Below are 25,884 nucleotides of genomic sequence, written 5' to 3'. Positions count from 1 at the left end.
TGCAGACCTGCTTTTTCATCCCCTGGGTCCTCACCTTTGACACATGGAGAGTAGTTCTAACTCTTCTCGCTTACACTCCACAGCACACTTTGTAACCTGCCTCCTCTTCACCATACCTGTTCCTAAAACTCTCTGCCTGTCTGTGCCCCAAACACTCTCCCCCTGTCCTATCCTCCTCCTCCCTCTGACAGCCTGACTTGCCCACCTGACTCGACTTGCCCCTTCAGCAAGCACTGGGAGGCAGCATCTCCCAGGAAAAGTCTCTGGCCCCTGGGACCACCAAGCTGGGACAAGTGGTTCCTTGAGATTCCTCAGCTCTGAATTCCCCCCATCCCAGCCTGGACCATACAATGGGAGGGTCCACTGCTCCCCTACAAGACTGAAAGTCTTCAGGGCCAGATGGAGGGCCAGTGGGAGGGTCCCGTCCTCCTCCTCCCCAGCACAGGGCTTGGTGCAGATAGGAAAAGTTTGTTGACTAATTGTCTGAGCTGTGACAACTCATTTCCAGGAGGAAAGTCACCTTCCATCTCAGAGAGGCCACACCAGCTCTCTGCCTCCCTGGCCACAGGCTTAGCTGGTAGAGGCTTCTGGTAAGGGTGGATTTAGGTTTCCTGTGCAGACCTTTCCCCAGTACCCCAACACTGCCCCACACCCAGCCCCAGGAGGCAAACCCTGCCAGGCAGCCTGGGTATTCAAGGTCAGCAGACTGGAAATGACTCAGTCAAATGGATTTTCCTGGAAAGAGCCAATTGACCACACGGCTACAGAGCACTTTCCTCCCTAATCCTGCCCCCTGTCCTGGGTAGGAGGAGGTGGCCCTGCCAAGGGCCCAGGGCCTTGCCTTGTAGGAAAAAGCAGCCACTGAGTCCGGCCCTCAGCCTGGGGAGAACAGAGTCACATTTATTGGATGCTCACTGATGTGGGGTGGGCTTGGCCAAAGTGTTTCCCCCACCCCCATTCAAGGCTCAGAGCCCCTCTGAGGGATCCATTGTTTTATTACCATGCTCAAGGGAGCCCTGGTCCTTTTCGCCATAGGGATCAGGACAGATAACAGCAGAAGGAGAAGGAGCACCCTACCAGCATCACCCCCGGATGTGGACCCTCACTGCCAGCACTCTGCCACCAGTGCCCCAGTACCAGGTGCTCTTACAACCCCGTGCTTCCCACCTGGGTACAGGTACAGGCACAGCCACCCTCCTTTCCTGGCACAGCTCTCCTCAGAGGTACACATCTTCACTGTCACAGTTTTCTGTCCCTGGCTGCACCACTTCATCTCTGGCATGGCCCATGTGGTGCCCTCCAGGGCAGGGTGAGTGGAGACACTCGCCCATTGTCTGCTGAAGGAAGTCCCAGGGGCAGCATGGTCAAGGGCGCCTGTCTGAGGAGGAGGTGAGAAGGCCTCAGGCTAGGATTCTGTGGACCCTGGGGAGTAGGGAGGGCTCCTGGAGGGCCACAGCATGAGCCAAGGCTGGAGGTGGAAGTTGAGTCTGGGATCTCTGAGGAGCTGGGTAGGAGAGAGGAAGCCTTGACTACCAGTCGAGGTAGGGGGTGGCTGTGAGCCAGTGGTCTCTCTCCCAGAAACTCCATGAGGCGTGGGTATGGGAACGAGCCTGGATCTAAGCCCAGTGTGTGTGCATATGTGGGGGGTGCTGGGTAGGAGAAGGGACAAATGTGCATGTAGAGGATTTTGGAGATAAACGTGGTGATTCAATGAATGGAGGATGGAGCTGAGGCACCACGGCTGTGCTTTGCGCCCCTGGAGCTGAAACCAGGAGGTCTTGGAGCCAGTAGGTACTTCTGGAGGCCTGGGTCCAGTCAAGGAGGAGACCCCAGGTGGGCCCTAAACCAGACTTAAAGGGCTCCTCTGCTTCAGTGGGCATTGGCCAAAACACTGTGGCTTGAGGATTCAGAGGCTCTGGAGTCATATTCTCTGTGCCTCATTTTTTTTTCATATGTAAAATGAAGGCAGTCATAGACTTCATCTGGTCATTAAGGGGATTCTGAGTCCCTTTGCCTGATCCATCTTCCCCTCCATGAGCCTGACCTGAGGTTTTCAAGGAGAAAATTGAGACCCCAGCCCATGGTGAGAACTCACTCAACCCTCCACTCTGGCCCACACAACCTCTGCCTCTCCCTCCCTCCTTCCCACCATGGCCCCGGGGATCCGGCTCTGCTTGGCTGGCCCCTCTTTCCTCCAGCTTCTCTCCCTCTGCCCTGGCTCTTTCCTGTTGGCATTAAAAACAGTGATGTAGCCCCATCCTATCCCTCCCCCTCCATACACCCCCAACTCCTCAGGCATGGTTGTCTAGTCTTGCTGTCTCTACAGTGTCCAGGCCAGGCTGGGCTAGGCTAGGCAAAGAGAGGGAGGAATGGCGAGGGACCAGGCTGAGACCCAGAGGTGCCTGGGGCTCCCTGACCAAGGGAGCTCTGGGGGACTTGTCTCTACCTGGCCACCTGGCACCCACACTGTGGCCCTATAAACTGCCTAAACTCTCCTGTGACCCCCAACTCACCCTATGCTCTTAGACCTCCACACCCTTACTCCCTGGTGCCATCTGCCTGACGTCCTTCTCTGCACCTCTGGCTGCCTGATGAACTCCTACTCCTTTATCAAGCTCCCTGTGCATTACCTCCTGAGAGAAACACCTCTGACGAGATCCACACCCATCCATCCATGGCTCTGTATGTAGTAACCCCTACCACACCATCCTGGGCCAACTGGACATGGCCAAGAGGCCCCCGGAGGCCTGACTCAGTGTCTCCCCAATCCCCTGCCCCAGCCTGGGTAAGCTGTGGAGGGTCCTCAGGGTGTTCGCTGAACTCAGTCAAATGCAGATTCAAGGCCAGGGTGGGAGGAGCAGAACCCCTTCCTGGAGCAAGAGGATTTGCAGCATGGAGGGAGGTGGGCAATGCCTCTCTGAGTTCTCTCCTCAGGCGTTTGCCTTCCTGGCAATTTCTCTTTGCTTTATTTTTCTGTATTTCAAAGTTTATCAGTAAAGCGCATCTATGCTCTCTCATATTGCCCTCGCAGTAAAAAAACGATAATTAAAAAAAATTGAAGTATAGTTGATTTCCAGTGTTTCAGGTGACAGCAGTTATTCAGTTTTAGTTTTATATACATATACATATATTTTTTTCTTCTTCAGATTCTTTTCCATAATATTTTTAAAATTAAAAAATAAAATTCCTGGTTGAGGTTATCTACTTTCCTGCTGAAGAAGCACCTTGGATTTGGGAAGGTGGGAACTTTGGCCTTCACTTGGACATTGTGGGACTTATGATGGGGCTTTGGTGCCCCCTTGTGGCAACTGGACCTATAAACCTGGCACTAAGGACAGTCTGGGCAGGCTCTGAAAAAAGACCTTAAGGAGAGACTCAAGCACCCCAGGGTCTCCTGTTGGGTCATGGAGTCATCAGCCCTCTCCCTGAAGGCAGATGGACATGATGTGAAAATACCCTAACTTGACTGGGAACTGAGCACCTGTTGGTTCTGGGCCCCAGGACCAGGGCTGTGCTTGGGCCTGGTTGTGTTAGACCCAGGCAGGGTCTGAGGTTTGGGGTCAAGGATGAGCCTGAGTGTGCTGGGCTCATGTTTGTCCCACTTCAGCCTGAAGCAGGCTGGACTGCTGTACAAGAAGGGCAATGAAAAGCCCCCAGGAAACCTGAAAAGGCCCACCCCCTTCTCAAGCATGTCACCTCCACCCAGGTCCTGCCTATACTCCATGTCCTCTGATCTTTCTGCACCAAGTCTGTGTTGTCTGACCTGACCACTGACCCCCACCTCCTGCAGTCATTCGCCACTAACACAGGTTGTGGTTTTGGGTTTTGGGGTTTTTTTTTAAATTTTTTTATTAACACAAATGGTAGATAGTTTCACACTGTTTTATATCTTTTTTTTCCCCCATTCTTAACCATGAAGTAGTTAATTTTATAACAAAATATACAGATATAAAGTGAGGGAGGTAGATAGCTAGACAAATACATAAATGTGCCTATAGTCAGAAACCAGATAGCATCCACTTCATAACTATGTTATTTAACAAATTATCTATTAAAGGACATATAGATTATTATTATAAAACATATATCAATAGAGTAATAATTATTTGTGCTCATATATACACACGTATGTATATAACAAATAATCCCAAGGTATGCCTATCACATTTAAGTAGATAATAGCAGCTTACCTTTCAAAGAGTTTGAAAATTTTACACTTTCATCAATAATAAATGAGAATGTCTCTTTTCTACAGTATATTCATTTTTAAGCACAAGGTAATTCTAAGTAATATTTTTAAAATAAAATGTGAACAATTAAAATACAGCATTTAATAAACTCTGGTATGTAGACAATAAGAAAAAAAGAAAAAAATGTGTACACTATGACAATTTCATGAGGTTTTTATTTTCAGGAAAAAAAGTATACACACCAATGTAGGTTTTGAATTTTTATAAAGCCTGAGGAGGGAAGGGAGAGAAACTGAGGGAGAATTGTGGGCTCTTCCTTCTGTTCCATGAGTGCTCTCAGCACATTTCAGTCTCCAGGCACTGGCTGTTGTTCCCTCTTTCCAGAGTTCTTTCCTCCCTGATTGCTGCATGGCTGGCACTTTCTTGTCATTCAGGTTTCAACCTATATGTCCCCTCGTCAGAAAGACCTTCCCAGGCCATTCAATCTAAAGCAAGCTCCCTGGATACCTTCCATCTGTCTAGTCACTGCCATATTCCCAGTGTCCAGTAGAGGGCCTGACACATAGATGTTCAGCACCCAAAGCTCTTATGGGACTTGTGAGGAGTCAGAGAGGATGACATTACTCCTTAGCATGGTGACAGGAAAGTTTGCTCTGCCTCTTCTCCCCTGAACCCCCAGACTGGAGGAAGTGCACCTGGGCAGGGTGCAGGGGAACCAGAGAGGGAGGCACTCAGAGCTAAAGGGTCAGTGGGACTCCAACGGTCAGGTGGCAGACTGAAGCCACATTCAGTGATGCCCCAGTCTCCATCATTCAGGTCAGTCTGTGCCACCTCAGGGCCACACTGGCTGTCCTTCCAGTGGGTCCCTGCCTACGCACCTGTTTCAGAGAAGAGCTCTGTCCTGGAGTAGTGTGGATAACCCAGAGGTATGCAATATTTGAGCTGGTCTTTTTTTCCTCCATGTATTCATTTTTTCTTTTTCAATAGGATTCCAAATCCCCCAAGCACAGACATTTTATAGTAAATTTAAAAAAAAAAAAAAAAGAATTACTGCACACATTTTCGCATCCTTTATAAGATACAGGAGACTGTTTTTGTCTGACTTGTCTTTATTATGTTATTTCTTGTCTACTTTAATAAGAAAGATTTCAGTCTGATCTAATTCAAAAACTACATTGCACCTTCTTTTTCTCTACCTTCATTCATCCCTTTAATGACTATGCATTAGAAAACGTGCTGGAAAAGGGCTCTTTAAATAATCAGAGTGTTACTTGTTACTTCAAGTAGTTAACAGCTTCTTTAAATGAACCTGGGCGTGTTGAGTCAGGATCAGGGAATGCGAGGCTGAGGTTACAGTGTGGGTAAAGGTTTAGAGGTAGGAAGCAAGGTGTGTGGTTCCTCTAGGAAGCCACAGTGCTTCTGTTACCTGGAGCATCAAGGAGGTAGGTAGCTGTGGGAGAAAGGAAATAGAAGCGCTGGGTGGAACCAGGCCTTTTATACTATCCTAATGATCTGGACAAGGTCCAGAAGACCCTGAGGACTGGAAAATGAAGTATAAACCAACATGGTCATATTTGCATTTTCTAAAACTCAATCTGGCTCCCCAGTGGACCACAGATTGCCAGGGTGTGGGTTCCAGGCCCATCTGGTGGTAGGGAGGTGTGTTAAATCATCAGGCAAGAGAGTTACTAAGACCTGAGTAAAAATGAGACACTAGCAACAAAGCATTTGTTCAGAAAGTGTGGTTTATTTTCACAGATATATAGAAACCAGTTTAAAACCTGAGGTACAAATGAACATGCCCCGAAGTCCCCATCTTGAATCTTGTTCAGAAGGAGCAAGACATGGCTCCTCTGCTAAAATAAATACCCTTCACATTGCACAAAGTAATAAATAAATACATAAATAAATAGTCTCAATAGAATAAAAATGAGAATAATCACAGAAGGACAAATGGGGGCTGCACATTTCAGGAATTAGGTAATTAACAATTAATCTGACTCCACAGGAGAAAATGAAATTCTTCCAGTCCCAGACTATGTGAGAGACATCCAAGAAACTTAGGACATCTGCTGTTACTGACGTTCCGAGGCTCCAGGGAGGGAGTTGAGCTTCGGACTTCAGACGTTAGGTCTCTGTGTGTTCTTACAATTCAGAGAGTCTCTAATGGCAGACAGATATTCCTTCAGTTTCACCCAGAAATCACCCAAGTTATCCTTCTCAATAAGGATTGGCTCTTCCTGTGAAGAAACCAAGAAGGTGGCATTAGATGGAGCCAGGTTGGAAGGTGGATGACAGGCTGGGGTCAGGTCATAGCTGAGGCCATCACCTGCAGGGACATCTAGGGGGCAACTTACCGTGGTCATGGTTGTGGGCAGGATTGGCTGGATTTCCTGTGGGAAGAGACAGAAGCAGACAGTCAGAGACTTGCCTGGAAAAGAAGCAGGACCTGCTACCCTCCTCCCCAGAGGCAGGGCAGGGCCAAGGCAGGGATGACAAAACCCTTGACAGCTTCACATACCTTAAGATTTTTCGTGATTTTCGAATCCTCTCCAAGGGAATTTGTGGCAAATGTCAGGAATTTTTCCAGGTTTGGCCGCCAGAGGCTTGTTTTCTAAGGGGACAAAGAATTCATGTAAGTGGGGAAAGGTTGGAGAGTGTCCTTCCCATGGCTGGGCTGAAGTCATCCCCACAGTTTTCCAAGCGTGCTTTCAGGGACATCCCTGGACAATCCCCTCCTTGTCCACTTCTTGCCCCAGGTGGGTCCCTGAACTGCTCTGAAGGGCACAGGCCTAGAGGTGAGTGCACACCCCAGGCAAGCCTTATGTCACCCACATCCCGAGCCCCTGGCTCCTGTGAGCTGCATGAAGGGCCTGGGTGGATCTTTCTGCACTTGGGGAGAAAAAATTTCCCAAAACAGGCTCTAAAAAGGCAAAGGGTTGGCCAAGGAAAATATTTGCAGCAAGAGGCCTTGACTGAATTAAGGGCTCCTAGAAATCAGGAAGACAGTCACAGAGGCCCCAGCATGGAAACGGGTGCAGTGTGTGAACTGTGAGTGCCTAAGAGAGGGGGAATACAAATGGCCAGTAAACTCAGGACAGATTCCACCTCTTGTTTTACCCAAATAATGCCATGCAAGCAGAAGTGAGATAACCACTTTAGGAAAAATAGCTATAAATGATGATAACTTGGGCTGATCAGAGTTGAAAATACGACAATTATTCAAGGAAAAGGAGGGAAGCAAACATGATCCTGAGGGAAATTTTAGTCTGCCAGCCCAGAGGATGCTCCACCGAAAACTGAGCTTAAAACCTGTGATATTGTTCACCTAGAACTGCCTTTTCATTTTGTAATTTAAAAAAAAATCATTTTCATTATTATAGCCATGACAGGGGAAATGTATTGAGCAGCTGCTAAGCACCAGACGCTGGTCTGGGAACTTGACACACAGTGTGCATTTAATCCTCACAACAACCCCACTGAGACAGGTGCTGTTAACCCTATTTACAGATGAAAACACCGAAGCTAGTCAAGGTGAAGTGACATGCCTGAGGTCACCCAGGCAGGAGGTGAATGGGGACCCACCCAAGTGCACCCATGTGTGGGGCTGAACTCTTACCATCAGCCTCCTCTTTTCGTTTGAGTTCAAGAAGTCCTGTAGGGGCAGAGGGAGAGAGCCCATGAGTCCTGTTGGCCTGAGGCACCTGCCAGCCCTTCCCTGCCCCTTGCCAACCTTATCCCAGCTACTCACTTCTGAAGCCACATGTAGCTTGTCTAGCTCATTTATAATTTCCCGGATCAGGCTGAGTACATAGCATTGTTGGGTTCCTGGTGTCTTGACCGGTGCCCCTTGTGCCTGAGGGGTGTGGAGTGCGAGCAGGAACAGGAGCCGATGCAGGATGGGCAGGCTGCGCATGTTTGGGCTGGCAGGATGGATTCTGTCTTGTCCGGGTCTTTCGTGGCATTATGAAGTGTCTGAGACAGCCGCCGTCTTTTATGCAGCAGGCCCGTGCCGCGGGCGAGCGGGGGTGTGGCGGGCGGGCTTCAGAAGAATCTTTATCTGACATGGAACCTCCGTAGCAAACCACAGACTTATTCATCACTTTTTAGTACTCAAAATCAGTGAAACTTGGAAAAAAAAAAATTACTTACAGGGTATCTCCTCATCTTGCCAAGGAGGCTAAGAGACAGGCAGGTCACTGGGCAGAGTGGGGACAGGTAAAAGGACCTGTCTGACAGGGGAGCGGCCCCCTGACTCTGAGCTCCCTTGAGCCTCCTGCCCAGTGGGACCTGGTCCTGCCATCCCCTGGACAGCCCTGACCCTCTGCTGCCCACCCCACCTGGCACTGCCTGGTTCTGCATGGGTGGCCAGGTGAAGGCCCAGTGGAACAGGCAAGAGTTTGTCTGGCAGCCGGTCACATGGCTAACCATCCACCTGTGGGCTCGTCCACTGAGAGCACATCTCTTGATACCCACTCCTAGCACTGAATTACTGGTGTTAAAGCCCCCAGTGGTTTGCCTCCCGGGCTTTGGGCAGCTTCTCCTCTACACTCTCTGTTCCTGGTGGGTGGCAGATGGAGCTCAGGCACCAGACGCCCATTCTCTTATTGATGTGATAATAGCACAGCCCAACTCTGCCCTGTGCTGTGGGATGTTAGCCCCTGGTGGAGGCCTGGCTGCAGGCCCTGGGCAGTCCCTCTGGTAGCACAGAGGAGCTGGGCTCAGGGGCCCGTTGATGGGGGCCCTTGAGGAAGATGTCACTGGGAAGTAGGAGGAGGGGGCTGGCCTGGGTAGGTTTAGGTCGTGGGATTGACAAGGTCTGAAGGGCGAGGGAAAGGAAGAGAGGTTTCATGCTGGGCCTCTGGTGATGCGGTCCAGTGACCAAAGGAGAGAGTTATGTCTCAGGGGTCTGGATCCCAGTCTGTGCTGAAGTGTGATTTGGCAGATGCAGGCCAGAAGGAAGGGTTTGCTGAACAGGGCAGAGGGCAGGGATAGACCACGGGAGAGTCCACAAAGAATCAGAGAAGCAGCAGCCAGATGGGAAGCAGGCAAACTAGGAAGGTGGGGGGCTTAGAGGGCAGCCCCTGAAGGAAGAGGCAAACTGCTGCCCCATGGGGCACATCAGGCCCTGACACAGGCCCAGGGCAGGAGGTGTTGGTAAAGGGATAAGTGTAACAGGGACATGGGGAAGAGTTCTTTGAGATGATTGGGGCTGTGGCGGCGGGGGAGAAGAGAGACAGGATGGAAATGCCAGGGGCTGGGGTGCAGTGTGATATGATCCGTGTGGGGAGATGAAGGATAGGAGGTTATGCTGAGGTGGGGGAATTTGGGTGTTTCAGGCTTCTGAGCAGATGGAGATCTGGTGAAGACAAGGACCAAGATGTGGTTGCAGCAGAGGCAGGTGAAGAGGCTGTGATGCAAGGAAATGTCATAAGAATAATGCCTGTGGCCGATATACGTGGCTCCTAGCTCAGCCCTTGGATCTGGGCCCAGAGCATCCTCAAAAAGCAAGGGGAGTGTCTCAAAGGCATGAGTGACATGAGGCAACAGAAACAAGTAGGGAGCCTTAGGACTGGGTACCCACTAAGAACAATTCATTCAACAAACTTACGAAGCACTTGCTTTGTGCAGACACTGTGAATAAAGCAGATACCGTTCCTCTCCTTAAGAGATGCACCATCTTGTGGGCAGAGATAGACATAAAGCCTTCCTACTCAGCTTGGACCTCGGACCTGCAGCTTCACCATCAGCTGGGGGCTTGTGTGAAGTTCAGACCCTCAGACTTCACCCCAGACTTTCTGATTCAAAAATTGCCTTTTGACCAGGTCCTCAGGTGATTCACATGACATTTAAGAAGCTCTGATTTAATTGCCAAGATATAGAAGCAACCTAAGTGTCCATCAACAGATGAATGGATAAAGAAAATGTGGTACATATATATACCCAGTGGAATGTTACTCAGCCACGAAAAAGAATGACATTTTGCCATTTGCAACAGCATGGATGGACATGGAGGGCATTATGCTACGTGAAATAAGTCAAACAGAGAAAGATATACTGTATTGTATTACTCATATGTGGAATCTAAAAAATACAACAAGCTAGTGAATATAACAAAAAGGAAGCAGACTAACAAATATAGAGAACAAACTAGTGGTTACCTGTGAGGAGAGAAAAGCGGGGAGGGGCAATATAGAAGTAGGGGAGTAAGAGGTACAAACTATGAGGTATAAAATAAGCTACAAGGATATGTTGTACAACAAGGGGAATATAGCCAATATTTTATAATAACTATAAATGAGTATAAGTTTTAAATTTTGTGAATCACTGTACTGTACACCTATAATTTATATAATATTGTACATTAACTATATTTCAACTTTAAAGTGTGGAAAAAAAATAAGAATTAAAAAAAAAAAGTTCGGATTTAAAGTATTCAACTCAGGCAGGGGCGGGGGTTCATGTCCCAGAGACCCAGGGCTGCTTAAATACTCAACTGTGGTTTGGTATTACATTCTATATAAGAGTTTTGAGACCTGTGCACACACACATAAAAATGTGATTTCTTATAGAGAAAAACCTCTTTTTTATGTAAATGAGCTTTTTGAGGGAATTATAAAGCTATGGAGGCCGAACATTCCTGCAAGCCTTCTTAAACAGTCCTGACTTCACGTTGTATTGTAGCAAAGAAAAATTCTGAGTAGTGTTGTTGTAAATCTTGACCTTTGTAGTTTGCCTCTTGTTTAAAAAATAGTTATAAAGTCTATGAAAGGAGGAGGAGGTTTAGGCTTCATGCTAGGAGCACTGGAAGCATTGTGGGGTTTTCAGCCAGCGACAGGTGTGGTCCCTGGAAGGTTTGGGTCCCAGGAAGCCCAGTCTAGCTACTGTGGGGAGAATGGCTGGGAAGAATCAGGACAGCAGGTTGGCCAGTGCAGAGGCGGGGAAGTTGTCTGGACCACAGATAGTGGGAAGGCTGGAGCTGGTTGATTCTGGTGGGGATGGAGAAAACCAGATGCAGGTAAAGACTCTAACAGCTAACTTCCACTGCCGGGCACAGAGTTCTTTTTATGGGTTAATTCATTTAATCCTCACAATGAGCCTGAGGCAGGGATGATTATGATCCCCATTTTACAGAAGAGGAAACTGAGGCTCAGAGAAGTTGAGTTCATGCAGCTAGGAAGCAACATCGCCCAGGGCTGAAAGCAAGCAAGTCTGTCTGACCCCAGAGGCTGAGCACCCACCATGACAGCACTGGAAAGTGACAAATTAGGAGGTGATGCCAGGTGGCGGGAGGGGGACAATAGGGTAAAGATAAGATGTGGCCCCTGGGATTGTTGACAAGGAGGCCACTGGAGCCTCTGGGAGAGCAGTTTTAATGTATGGTGGGGGCAGAAGCCGGTGGTAGTGGGCTGAGGAGTGAAGGAGGGTGAGACAGAGACGGCAGGCAGCTCTTCGTAGATCTATTCTGAAGAGAAGGAGAGAAAGGCAGCTAGAAGAGTCAAGGGGTCAGAGAAGGATCTTTCCAGGCAGGGAAACTCGAGTATCTCTCTGCTGGAGATGAGCTGGGACTACGTGAGAGACTTGGATGTTGGGCCAGTGTAGTGAGTGCCTGAGGGGGATGGTCACAGGGAGGGCTCCCGACATCAGGTATCACAGGCCCACCTGAGCAGAGAGCTCAGGGGAGGGCTGCCTGGGTGGGCCCAGTCTGGGAAGGTGCAGTGGGTTTGGTGGCAGGAGGGAACAATGGCTTCTGTCTTCCCTGGGAAATAGGAGGCCAAGTCAGCCATTGAAGAATGGAGGGTGGCATGGTTGGGGAATGTGAACTGACTGCTAGGGATGACCTTGAGGGGCTGGCATCCAGGGGTCAGAGGGTGAGGAGGTTGGGACAATCCAAGGCTTCGCTGGGCTAGAGTGTAGAAAGGCAGGCCCCTGAGGCAAGGTGAAGGGGCCATGGGAGGAGGCCATGAAGGGCTGGGAAGGGAGCAAGGATGGCGCATTTGTGCGAGGAACAGAGTCACATTCCTCCAAGCAAATGTGATTCAGAAGGGCTGCCCAGCTGCCCCTGTGGAGGACAGGTGGGAACCTTCCACAGAGCTTCTGCAGCTTCTCAGGGGAAGCAGGCAGAGCCTGGGCCTCCTCCAGGAGTCTCCTTTGAGGTTTGCCTTGACTCTAAAGAAGCTGCTTCAGGTGAAATCACAGGAACCCTCCTTTCCTCCCCTGCAGGCCACAGTCCTGCCTGACCCCCTGGGAGAGGCCTGGCCCCCTGTAAGGAAGTGATCTCACCCCAGGCACCTGTGTCAATCCAGCCCAGGGAAAGCTTCCTCCACAGGCTGGCTGATTGTGATCACGAAGGGAAATGAACTAAGGGTGCCCAGCCCTGGGCGGGCACAAGGGAGGCCCTGCTAGACCTGGGGCAGGAGAGCCAGCCCAGAACTGCTGCCTGGGGTCTGCAGGAAGAGACCCTGTGGGTTTCAGAGTGGGTCCTTGGGCCCTGTCCTACAGACCCCTGCAGGCCTGGCTTGGTCCCGCCTGTTGCCCAGATACATTCAGAGTGGGGCACAGTGTCCGCGGTCCTGGCCCCTGGGGCCCATTCATCCAGAGGTTCACTCCTGTTCCTTCCTGTCACTCACCCCCATAGGCCTGGTGGAGTTTCTGGGTGCCCATCACTGGCAGGGACCCAGGGCTCCATCATCATGACTAGCTCCTCTGTCACCCTCTCTACTGCATCATGTGTCAGATTTAGTTTCCCCATGACCTCACTTGCACTTTCACTGGTGGCCCTGACCACACCGCCTGGTTTTGTCAATACAGAAGGCAGCTCAGGGCTTCTGGCTGGCCAAGCAGTGTCATCAGTTTCACGTGTCCACCTCAGCAGAGAGTGCAGGAAGGAGCCTCCTGGGTAGGCTCAGAGGGAAAGGACCAGCTTCCTGTCCCACCCAGCTCTGTACTCCTTCCCCGGGGCCTGTACAACCTCAACCTGTGCACCCTCAGAATTCTAGCCCATGCTGCAGGGATGCGGCCTCCTTGGGGCACACCTGTGCCGAGTGGACCTCCTCCCCAAGCTCAGTCTAATAGAGAAGACAGATGGAGAAGCACTGTTTAGGATGATAAGCCTGGTGGGGTCGGGGGTGGGGTAGGAAAGGGTAGGAAAAGCCCAGAAGTGGGGCAGCCTCTCCCATCTGGACTGTGGGGGAGGACTGGAGGAAGGGACATCTAACATCTCAAGGACGGTCTGGAGCCAGGCAAGCTGCAGAGGAAGTGCTCCCAAGTAGATCTGGGTTTGGGGATGCAGATGTTCTGTCTGTTGACCTCAACCCTACTAGCCACTGCTCCAGTATCCGGGGAACTGGGGGTGGCCATGTCATTCTTGTTATTAATGTATAGGCATTTGGTGCCTGTCACTCTCTTGTTGCTCACCTGGAATACAAAGACTTGGAACATGCGTTCATTCCTACTGTGTTCATTATATTTATCTCAGACAAAACCAGGAGCCAGGGGAGGGACAGGCATATAGGGCCCTCAGCCCCACAGTCCCCATTCTCAAGGAAGCTGCCCCAAAACTGTGAGGTGACAATGTTGGGACTTAAATGCTAGTAACACAGTGTTCCAGGCTCTTAAAAAATATAGTTGACCCTTGAACAACATGGTTTTGAACTGTGTGGTTCCACTTATACATGGATTTTTTTAATAAATATATTGGAAAAAATTTTGGAGATTTGCAACAATTTGAAAAAATTGACAGATGAGCTGTGGAGCGTAGAAATATTGAAGATATTAAGAAAACAGTGTGTCATGAATGCATAAAATATATGTGGATACTAGTCTATCCTTATGTAGGCATAAAGTGTGACATTTAATATAAAATTAATAATGTGTTAGTTTTCTTACTGTTTTATAACTTTGCTTTCAAAGAATCGCATTATGCTACAGTATGCCTCTCTCTCTTGTAATTGGAGAAATTTCGTATCAGCATATTGTCACAGATTGGTGGATTTTAAAAAATGTAACAATGTTTCCAATACTGTATTATGAATATGACTGTAATACAGTATGCCATGACAGTTGTATAACGATTTATTCATTAGTGTATAGGCTGGGCTACCATGAAGCAATCCTGTTGATTACACTGGGCTACAATAAAGCAGTCATATTGCTGCTTCTTCATTATCAATGCATGAATCTTTATACCTTTAAAAAAGTATGAATTTCTTTTTCATTTTTGATGTCTACTGTTAGTAATACACATAACATCTACAGTGTTTGGTATCATATAAGATAGCATTGTTGTAGGTATAGGTACTGACAGGCAGACAATTCATCTTAGAAACACAACATAAACTTGTGGAATCAATAAATACAGTACAGTACTGTAAATGTATTTTCCTTATGACTTTCTTAACATTTTTTTCTCTAGGTTACTTCATTGTAAGAATACAGTGTATAGTACATATACAAAATAAGTGTTAACTGACTGTTACATTATCAGTAAGGCTTCTGGTCAGCAGTAGCCTATTAGTAGTAAAGTTTTTGAGGAGTCAAAAGTTACATGTGGATTTTCAACTGTGGGGATGTCAGTGCCCCTAATCCCTGTGTTGGTCAAGGGTCAAGTGTACTCTTCTACATGTTTGAGGCTTCACACAGATTGTTAGCCACGTAGAAGATGTTCCCAGGCAGAATCTTGTCTGCCTCTCAGGCAGAGTGGGAGGCCTGTGAGGATGGTGACAGAGAGTCAGAGCTGTCAGAGGGCAACAGGACCAGATCCCAGCTGGGAAGAGGCACAGATAGGCCTGGGCGAACTCAGAGCTAGGCTGCCCTCTCACCTGTGCCCACTCTGTCCGGTGGGCAGTGGCTCTTATCTTCCTTGGTAAGGTGAAGTGAAACCCTTTGAGGGAATTCCCCGGTGGTCCAGTGGTTAGGCCTCCGTGCTTTCACTACCAAGGGCACAGATTCAATTGCTGGTCAGGGAACTAAGATCCTGCAAGACTTGCAGCCAAAAAAAAAAAAAAAAAAATGAAGAAGAAAAGAAAAGAAAGAAAGAAATGCTTTGAGAACAGTTTTTCAAGTTTTACTGATCTTGAGTACCAAAAAATGATGCATAGGTTGATTTGTTTGTCGTGGAGGTTCTATATCAGAAAAGGGTATCAGCCCATCTGGGGCTTCTTCACACACCCCACCATCACCCCATCTCCCAACCTCCCCCTGACTCCACTGGGCCTTTAAGAGAAGCCAGGCCATTTCAGATTTCCATAGGATCAGGGAGGACCACAGTCAATCCCAGCAGCTCAGAGATGTGGGGATCCCTCTGCCTCCTGCTTCCGCATCTTCCTTCCCTTCAGCCTCCCAAACCCCCGGCCCTTAGGGACCCCCTGAAACCAGCCCCAGGCCTGCTGCTACTGGTACATCCTCTCTGAAATCCAGAATAACCTGACGATCACCTCTGTGAGTAGCTGGGGCCATGCTGGGCATGGGGCAGGGACAGCCTGGCTCAACCTCAGGCCAGTGGCACTCATGGGTTCTCCCTTCTCCCCTGCAGGAATCTAAACACTTTGATCAGTGGCACATGCTGAAGGTGAGCACTGAAGCTGAGGGCCCACTGTCTCCTTGCTGGTGACTGCCATCGTGTTGCTGGTCACTGCTCTAGGCTTGGGTGCACTGGGGTCAGGCACACCTGGATGGTCTCCTCTGAGTCTTAACTCTTTACCTGGCATATTAATGGGTCTCTCCTGAGTCTTAATCTTTACCTGGCATCTTAATGGCAGATACGTCCATCACCCTATTCTTTGTCTCATGTGGGGCTGTGCCGTAGTTGTGTTTTCCAAAGTGTGGGAGTTCTAAAATTTTGTTTTAGCCAAGCTGGCTTCCTTCCCTTTGGGTTCTTCTCCGGCAGCTGGTTCAAGAAGTGTTCTCCATTCACCCAAGCCCCTTCCGCAGGCCACCTGGAGCCAGGAGGTGGGATGGGCCCTGCCTTGACTGGCCTTTGCCAGAACATGCTGTGACCACCTCAGGTGTGTGCCCTTAGGGCAGCTGGGTTCTTCCTGGGGTTGGGGTCAGGACAGAGCTGGTGAGCTGGCGGGCTGCGGGACAGGGTGGAGGGCTCTGCTGAAGACCTCTCCGGGAAGGAGGCATCAGGGATGACAGACAAGGCCACGAGGAGGACAGCCGCTCCCCAGCCCTGTCTCACACACTCTTGGTCCCAGCAGAGAAAAGCCCATCTGAAGTCTAACTTGGCTTCCTTCTGGAACGCCTTAGAGAAGTTTGTCAGTATCTTTAATGTGTCTTTAACCATCAGTAAAAATCTGAAGTAGCGTGAGGTATGCGAGGCTGGGGAGGGTCCCTCTGGCACCGGGGTCTCCACGTCCCCAGAAGAGTCCACTCCAGGTCAGAGTGAGTGACCTTGTCTTGCCCTTTCCCAAACAGGAGCAGATGTTCTGCCCCCGTTTCCCAGTTCCTACCCCCTCCTCTGTGACCAGCCCCTCCGGGGCTGGGGGTAGAGCTGCCACCCAATACCTGCTTAGTCACAGAGGCCCCCCACGGCCTTCCTGGCTTCCCCCAAAGGCTGACTGGCTTCTCTTGTCTGTGGTCCACAGGAACTCCTGCAAACCCTGATCATCCCCAAGACCACATCCCAGGTAAGCTGCCAGCCAGGCTGGGGCGCCCACTGCCCCGACTGAGCATGGCACCTGCCATATACCTTCCACATTCCCCACACCTGACCCAAATTTGTGATTTCCTCAAAGGGAGTAGAGCACACCGTAGCAGAGAGATTTTAAGGAGTTCTTGAGGAAGTTGAGTATCTTCCTGAAAACCCTGGATGATGCCCTGGAGTCCTTACCGAGCTGCCCACTACTCTCACAACCTTGTGTAGAGTCCCCGAGTCCAGGCCTTTGCCTTCCCAGGGAACAGAGCTGGGCTCAGGTCCCGGGTCTCAGTCCTCCTTGATATTCCAGTTACTGCTCTGCTCCGTCACAGATCTCAGCTGCTGAACATCTGGCTTCTGAACCAGGCTGCTCAAGTTTGGTCTCAGGGTTACCAACAATTGTGTCATAAGTTTATGTAACAGTTTATTTATTTTTTATCTACCCTATTGTGGAGTTATTTATCTTAATAATGGAGGCCTCTAAGGAACCTCTGAGCCAGAGCTCACAGGAGGTGAGACACCACTTTCATTTTTATCTCAGATTTCAAAGGGGTTCCTTCTCCTCTGGGAAAAATAATTGCTTTGTAAAGAGTCACTTTGTGCCCAGTGTTGCATTTCTAGAGGTTTCTCCATCTGACTTGAGGCTGGATCATGATTCCCACACTCTGCAGTTAATTTCATTAACGCTGCGGGGTTGATTCCTCTTGCGATTCTATCTCTGAGTGTATCCCTAGTATTTCCCTGTCCTGTGCCCTGAGCAGGCTCACCCAGGACCTGCTCCTTCTCCGTGGCTTGGTCGCCACCATCGGCCTCACCCTCCTGCTCATCACTCTCTCCCCACTGCCTGCACCTGCTTCCTAGTACCTCCCTGCTCTGTCCGCTTCTCATCATTCCCATGGGCACCCACATCCTGACCCAGGCCTGGCTGCCTGAGTTTCCACCACAGCTCCCAAGCTGACCTCCGACCCTATTTCCCACAGCTGTCAGAGCGGCATTTCTGGACACCTCTCTGCTCATATCACCCTGGCTTTGTCCTCCAGTGGTCAACCTACTTGGACCAGGCCCCAAGAGAAACATAGCCTAGTTTTCCTCCTAAGGAAATCCCCACTGAAGATCCACAGGGCTCCTTCCAGACCAGGAAACAAGTGGTCCTTGTCAGTTTGGGATCCTGACCCCCTAAATTCCCCTCACCTCTATTTAAATAGGCCTTCGATTCTCCCTCACCCCTCTTGCCATCCTCCACCTCCTGGGAGCCATACCCAGGGGTGTACAGGATAAGAAGAGTATAGCCCACACCACACAATATGAAAATGTGCTTTTTTTTTTATTGGGCGGGCCAAAAAGTGTCTTCGGTTTTTTAAGTAAAAATAAGACACATTTTTCATTTTCACCAAGAACTTTATTGGACAATGTATTCACCCTTTTGTTCCACTACATTCTGCCATTTTTCAGGCAATTTCATAATTACATCTTCCCAAAACTTTTTATCTTTTTGAGCAAGGAAGTGTTCCAGGTGCCTTTTACAGTCTTCCATGGAATGGAGATTTTTTCCATTACAAGAATTTTGTAAAGACCGAAATAACTGGAAATCGAAGGTACAATGCCTGGTGAATACGGTGGATGAATCAGAACTTCCCAGCCAAGCTGTAACAGTTTTTGCGTGGTCATCAAAGAAACATGCGGGCTTGCGTTATCCTGATGGAAGATTATGCATTTTCTGTTGACTAATTTTGGACGCTTTTCATTGAGTGTGGCTTTCAGTTGCTCTAAGTGGGAGCAGTACTTGGAATTAATTGTTTGGTTTTCCGGAAGGAGCTCATAAGAGAGGACTCCCTTCCAATCCCACCATATATACATCACCTTCTTTGGATGAAGACTGGCCCTTTGGTGTAGTTGGTGGTGGTTCACTTCACTTGCGCATGATTTCTTCTGTTCCACATTATTGTACAGTATCCACTTTTCATCACCTGTCAAAATTTGTTTTAAAAATGGAACATTTTCATTATGTTTCAGTAGAGAATCACATGCAGAAATATGGTCAAGAAGGTTTTTTTCCGCTTAACTTACGTGGAACCCAAACATCAAAGCGATTCACATAACCAAGCTGGTGCAAATGATTTTCAGTGCTTGATTTGGATATTTTGAGTATGTGGACTATCTCCAAAGTGATATGACATTGATTGTTCTCAATTATTGTTTCGATGTGATCACTATCAACTTCAACTGGTCTACCCGACTGTGGAGCATCGTCCAGCAAGAAATCTCCAGCATGAAACTTTGCAAACCACTTTTGACACGTTCGATCAGTCACAGCACCTTCTCCATACACTGAACAAATCTTTTTGTGTGTTTCAGTTGCGTTTTTACCTTTCTTGAAATAATAAAGCATAATATGCCGAAAATGTTGCTTTTCTCTTCCATCTTCAATATTAAAATGGCTACACAAAAACCCACCAATTTTGATAAGTCTTTTTTTAAATGCATGCTGATATGACAGCTGTCACATACAATCTAACAAAATTGTTTCGAATGAAGTTAAAGACAACTAGGTGCTACTAGAGCCATCTTATGGAAAAAATCGAACGAACCCTTTGGCCCACCCAGTAATTGTACTGGCCTCTCTAATGGTTGGTTGTTTTTTTTTTTTTTTTTGGCCATGCCACGCAGCATACAGGATCTTAGTTCCCCGACTAAGGATCAAGCCAGGGTCCCTGGCAGTGGAAGCATGAAGTCCTAACCACTGGACCACCAGGGAATTCCCTAATGGTTGTTTTCTTAACTGAAATTGCATTAGTTCCTCACTTTGAAACATCTAGTCTTTAGTTATATACCAATGTTCATAGCAGCTATGTTAATCTGTATGGGCTGCTTTAACAAAATACCATAGACAGGGTAGCTAATAAACAACAGAAATTTATTTCTCACAGTTCTGGAGGCTGGAAAGTCCAAGATCAAGATGCTGGCAGATTTGGTGTCTGATGAGGGGCTGTTTCTTGGTTTATAGATGGCTGTCTTTTTGCTATAACCTCACATGGAAGAAGAGGCAAGGGAGCTCTCTGTGGTTTCTTTTATAAGGGCACGAATCCCATTCATGTAGTCTCTGTCCTCATGACCTAATCACCTTCAAAGGCCCCACCTCCAAATACCATCACTTTGGGGATTAGATTTCAACATATGAATTTTGGAGGGAAAAACCTTCAGTCTGCAGTAGCAGCTGTATTCACAATAGCCAAAAGTGGAAACAAACCAAGTGTCCATCAATACATCTAACAAAATATGGCAAATAGATACAATGGAATATTATTCAGCCTTAGTAAAGGGAGGGAATTCTGATACATGCTTCAACATGGATGCTTCAACATGGATGAAGCTTGAAGACACTGTGCTAAGTGAAATAAGCCAGACACAAAAGGACAAATATTGCACTCTGCTTATGTGAGGTACTTCAAGTAGCCAAATTCATAGAGACAGAATGTAGAATGGTGGTTGCCAGGGGCTGAGGGGAGGGGGAAATGAGGAGTTATCCTTTAATAGGTACAGAGTTTCAGTTTGGGAAGATGAAAGAGGAGATGGATGGTGGTGATGGTTGCACAACAATATGAATGCACTTAATGCTACTGAACTGTGCACTTAAAAATGATTTAAATGGTAAATTTTATGTTATGTATATTTTACTCCTAAAAAAAAATCTAGTCTAGATGTTTTCTCAGTCGACCTGGGACTCTTCTTGAGGTTTCCTATTGCTCAGATCTCTCAGTGTAGCGACAGGGCCCGCAGAGCACCAATCCTAGGGTTCTCTCCACCCTGATCCCTGGACCTTCTTCAGCTGGGGGTCCTTGGCTCCTCACCCTCTGGTGAATGCCTCTTCATCTTGAGACTCAACTCATGGTCACCTCTGTGTGGCCCTCCTAGCTTCCTCACCTACCCAGAGAGCAATATCTGCCCTCCTGTATGCCTCGGTTTTACCTACGGTTCTCTCTGTTGATGAGAGCATGTGTACTAGGCCCAGAGGTTTCCGTGGTGAGCCACATCGGCTTCCTCCTGTGCCCTAGGAGCCCTGGGTGGGGGATAGGGGACTATTCTGGGAGTCCTGTGAGAATAAACATTCTGGGCTTGAACACCAGGCAATCAGGGTAGCAAGCAGGTGGAAGCACCACGTGAAGATGGCTCTAGTGGCTGGAAACCTATTGCTTATGGCAGGATCTGGCACAGCCCCAGGCTGTATACTTTTGATGTTTGGGAATGTCTGCTAAGTAGATTTAGATCTGCCATGGAATTTGCTCAGGGTGGAGGAAGAGAGGCTGGTGGAGAAGGCAATGAATTGTACTACCATCTTGCCAAACTCTCTTCATTCTAAAAGCTTTTCTAGTTCTCTTTGGTTTTCCAAACTTGAAAATGTTTTACCATCTGCTAGACATAAATAATATCTCATTGTGCTTTAAATCTGCCTTGTGCTGGTTACTAATGAGGTTGAGAACTTTTTCATAGGTTTATCAACCATTTGGATTTCCTCTGATGTGAAGCATCTGTCCAACCTTTTGCTCTGGGATTATCTGCAACTTTATTTGTAGGATTTCTTTAAATATTCTATATACTAACGCTCTGTGGATTGTATATATGCTGCATGTATCTTCTTCCACTCTGTTTCTTGTCACTCCATGGTATCTTTCGAGGAAACGAAGTTCTTTAGTAATTTCTTACTTCCCTACCTCAAGGCCATGAGGTTTTCTCATATACTACATAAAAACTTTATAGTTTTGCTTTTCACATTGATGTGTTTAATTGACCCGGGATAGTATAAGGTAGGGCTCTGGTTTGTTTCCATATTAATACTCATTTTTCCCAGCACCATTTTGAGAAGGCTGTCCTTTCCCTGTTGAATTGCATTACTATCACTATCGTATTTCAAGCGTTCATTTATATGTGGGTGTGGGTCTCTTTCTGGGCTCTCTTTTCTCTTCCATTGGTCTGTTTCTTTTTGAATCAATATCACACTGTCTTAAATTTTATAATTCATCTTTATTATAATGTATAATATATCTGGTAGAACAAATTTTCCCACCTGTCCTTTTTCTTCAAGAGGGTCTTGGCTAGGGGCTTCCCTGGTGGCGCAGTGGTTAAGAATCTGCCTGCTGATGCAGGGGACGCAAGTTTGAACCCTGGCCCAGGAAGATCCCACGTGCCGTGGAGCAACTAAGCCCGTGTGCCACAACTACCAAGCCTGCGCTCTAGAGCCTGCATGCAGGAACTACTGAAGCCCGCGCGCCTAGAGCCTGTGCTCTGAAACAAGAGAAGCCACTGCAATGAGAAGCCTGCACACCACAACAAAGAGTGGCCCCCGCTCGCTGCAGCTAGAGAAAGCCCATGCGTGGCAACGAAGACCCAACAAGCCAAAAATAAATAACTTAAATAAATTTAAAAAAAAAACAAGAGTGTCTTGGCTATTCTTTTTTTTTTTTTTTTTTTTTTTTTTTTGCGGTATGCGGCCTTTCACTGTTGTGGCCTCTCCAGTTGCGGAGCACAGGCTTCGGACGCGCAGGCTCAGCGGCCATGGCTCACAGGCCCAGCCGCTCCGCGGCACGTGGGATCCTCCCAGACTCGGGCTCGAACCAGTGTCCCCTGCATCGGCAGGCGGACTCTCAACCACTGCGCCACCAGGGAAGCCGTTGGCTATTCTTTATCCACGTCAATTTTAAATCAGCCTGTCAGTTTCTCCCCTCACCCCACCCCACCCCCCAAAATGCTGGGAGTTTGGGATTGCATTGATTCTATATATCAATTTAAGTAAAATGGTATCCTTTAAAATATTAAGACATAATCCATGGACATAGTATATCCTTTTTTTATTTCTTTAATGTCTCTCAATAAAGTTTAAAATTTTCTCAGTAGAGAACTTTTACATCTTTTGTTAGATTTATTCTTAGGAAGTTTGTATTTTGATGTAATATTAGTAATGATATATTTTTTAAAATTCACATTAGTAAGTTTTATCTGGTATAGAGAAATATAATTTATATAGATTGATTTTGTATCCAGCAAATTTATAAACTCTCTTATCACTATTAAAGCTTTACCTGTAGATATTTTTGAACTTTATACATATACAGGTAAACCATCTGTGAATAACGGCATTTTGCTTCTACTTTTCTTATTTTTATATCTTTTATTTATTTTCCTTGCTTTACTATACAGACTAGGACATCCTGTGCAGAGTTAAATAGAAGTAGTGGTATCATGCATCATTGTCTTGTTACAGATCTCAAAGGGAAAGATTCAATCGTTTTACCATTAAGTGTGTTTCTTCTAAGTTTATTGCACATATCCCTTATCAGATTAAGGAAGTTCCCTCTATTCCTAGGTTTGCTGAGAGGTTTTTTTTTTTAATCATGAATGGATGTTAATTGTACCAAAATCTTTTCCACATATATTGTGATGATCCTGTGTTTTCTTCTTTAATCTGTTAATGTGGTGAATCACATTATTTTTAGAGTTAAAATAATCTGTATTCTGAAAAAGCCCAACATGGTTATCATATATTATTACCATTTTTATGTGTTGCTAGTTTGTGTGTCCTAATATTTTTTAGGATTTTTGCATCTATGTTTATGAGTGAGATTGAGGGGAACATATGTCCTGTTTTGCTTGGGACAACCCCAGTTAATACTTGTCATCCTGATATCATTATTAATAGCAGTTTCTTTCACTCTCAAAAGTGCCCTGGTTTGGATGATAAAGCATATCATTATCCTAGTGAGAATGCCTTCTCATATTGTCTGTCCAGTTTTGGTATCACAGCAGTGTTTCCTCATTTTACAGTCTCTGGAGGAGGTTGTATAAGATTGGAACTATGTCTTCCTTGAATATTTTGGGAAGAATTCACTGTTGAACCCGTTTGGGGTCAGAGTTTCCTTACCGAATCCATTATTTTATAGGTTGTAGAATTATTCATGTTTTCTCTTTCTCCTTGAGTCAATTTTGAGGTTATAATTTTATCCTAATTTGCTGATTTTTTTCTAAATTTTGTTAGCATATGGCTTTTCATATTGGTTATGAATTCTTCTCTCTACTTTTTTTTTATTATTTCACTAGAGGTTTGTTAATTGTTTTAGGTTTTTCAAAAAGCCAGCTTTGAGCTTTGTTGATCCTTTCTAGCATATGCTCATTTTCTATTTCATTACTGTTTGCTCTTTATTATTTCCTTTCATACATTTTCTTTGGGTTTATTTTGCTGTTCTTCGTCACATTTCTTGACGTGGATGCTTAACTTGTTACCTTTCACTCTTTACTCCTTTCTAATGTATGTACTTAAGGCTCTAAACCAAATAATTTTTCTGTAAAAGACCAAATAGTATATATATATATTTTTTGGGGGGGGTGCTGCATTGGGTCTTCGTTGCTGGGCTCAGGGTTTCTCTAGTTGTGGCGAGCAGGGGCTACTCTTCGCTGTGGTGCATGGGCTTCTCATTGCGGTGGCTTCTCATTGAGGAGCATGGGCTCTAGGCGCACAGGCTTCAGTAGTTGTGGCGCACAGGCTCAGTAGTTGTGGTTTGCAGCCTCTAGAGTGCAGGCTCAGTAGTTGTGACGCATGGGCTTAGTTGCTCTACGGCATGTGGGATCTTACCAGACCAGGGCTCAAACCTGTGTCCCCTGCATTGGTAGGCAGATTCTTAACCACTGTGCCACCAGGGAAGTCCCAGTAAATATATTTTAGCTTGACAGATCTCTGTCAGAGCTACTCAGTTCTGCCATAATAGCATGAAGTCAGCAACAGGCAATAAATAAACAAATGGAAGTAACTGAGTTCCAATAAAATTTTATTTACAGAATAAGGCTGTGGCCTGGATTTGGTCCATTGGCTGGATTTTGCCAACCCCTGCTCTAAAATTTGCCATATTTACTGATTTAGCAACATCTCACGGATTTTGGTAAGTTGTATTTTGTATTTTGTTATCCAGTTCAAATATTTTCTAATTTCCATTTTGAATTCTTCTTTGACACGTGGGCTATTTATGAAGTGTATTTCTTAATATCCAAGTATTTGGGGATTTCTAGTTTTCTTCCTTTTTTTTTCCTAGTAATTCCTTCTTACTTGTTTTGTGGTCAGAGAATATGCTGTATTATCAGTGCTGCTCAATAGAAATATAATGCAAGCTACATATGTAATTAAAAATTTTCTAATAGCCACATTTAAAAAAGTAAAAAGAGGCAGGTGGAAATTAATTTTAATAATGTGTTTTATCTAACCTCATATATCCAAAATAGTATCAACATGTAATCAATATAAAAATAAATGCCATATTTTAGATTTTTTTTCATACTAAGTCTTCAAAATACAGTGTATATTTTACACATACAGCATATCATAATTAGGACTAGCCACATTTCAAGTCCTTGGCATGTGCCTAGTGGTTACCATATTGGATAGTGTAGCTCTAGATGATGTCACCCTTGGAAATCTGTTAAGACTTACTTTATGGCTTAGTATATAGTCAATTTTTATAAATGTTCCATGTGTATTTGAAAAGATTCTGTATTCTTTAGTTAATGAATAAAGCATTTTATACAAAATGCATTCATCAAAATTGGTTGGGGCATTTTCTTACTGTGTTGTTCAAGTCTTTGTATCCTTACTGAATTTTTGGAATTTTTGGTTGTTATTCCGTCAGTCACAGAGAAGATCTTCCACCATGATTGTGAATTTGTCTAATCATCCTTATAGTTCCGTTTCCTTTACATATTTTGAAGTTGTGCATATAATATTTAAATTGTATACTCTTGAGTTGAGCAGTTCATTGTTATAAAGTGACAATGAATTTTTTTTCTTTTTTTTTGCGGTACACGGGCCTCTCACTGTTGTGGCCTCTCCCGTTGTGGAGCACAGGCTCCGGACACACAGGCTCAGCAGCCATGGCTCACGGGCCTAGCCGCTCTGTGGCATGTGGGATCTTCCCGGACTGGGGCACGAACCCGCGTCCCCTGCATCAGCAGGCGGACTCTCAACCACTGCGCCACCAGGGAAGCCCAGTGACAATGAATTTTAAAATCCTTTTATTTCTA

At 46.5% G+C, this 25,884-nt stretch overlaps 1 long non-coding RNA gene across 3 annotated transcripts in view; it reads left to right on the top strand.

Moving 5' to 3' along the window:
* The window catches only part of LOC149749639 (uncharacterized), a 74,972-nt gene that overhangs the window by 33,850 nt on the left and 15,238 nt on the right, over positions 1 to 25,884 (top strand). For 2 of the 3 annotated variants that reach the window (XR_016392768.1, XR_016392766.1), the window contains exon 2: positions 1,036 to 24,752. This is a non-coding gene — a long non-coding RNA (uncharacterized LOC149749639). The remainder of the gene's footprint in view (positions 1 to 1,035; positions 24,753 to 25,884) is intronic. The other variant, XR_016392767.1, reaches the window with a different exon arrangement.

Source organism: Delphinapterus leucas, chromosome 3, assembly GCF_059928025.1.
Source record: "Delphinapterus leucas isolate spDelLeu-1000000601 "Yukka" chromosome 3, BTC_Dleu_Yukka2, whole genome shotgun sequence".
NCBI classification, from domain to species: Eukaryota; Metazoa; Chordata; class Mammalia; order Artiodactyla; family Monodontidae; genus Delphinapterus; species Delphinapterus leucas.
Note: the sequence above shows the minus strand (reverse complement) of the source record. Positions and strands in the feature narration are given on the sequence as shown.